We start from the raw sequence: 310 nt of genomic DNA on the forward strand, positions 1-310 counted from the left end.
CTAGTGTCTGCAGCCCAACCTGTAGTCGTTTGTAACACCGCCTGTGATGTTCCTGTGGTTACAGCTCCCCCGTCGAGATGTGGTTACAGTCGCCAGGGAGATTACTTACAGCATCACCGTAGGCACTTCGGGAGGCTCATTATGTAACCACTGATTGTATTGCTTCTCACATAGGAGAAATGAATCAGCTGATGAGGAAGGAGAGAGATAAATGGAAATTGGATGATAGCACGACGGAGAGAAAGGGAGAAAGATAGGATAATTGATTCTCGGATTTGTAGAAGTTGTCGATTTTGCAGTTATTAAAAGT

Source organism: Penaeus monodon, chromosome 30, assembly GCF_015228065.2.
Source record: "Penaeus monodon isolate SGIC_2016 chromosome 30, NSTDA_Pmon_1, whole genome shotgun sequence".
NCBI lineage: Eukaryota > Metazoa > Arthropoda > Malacostraca > Decapoda > Penaeidae > Penaeus > Penaeus monodon.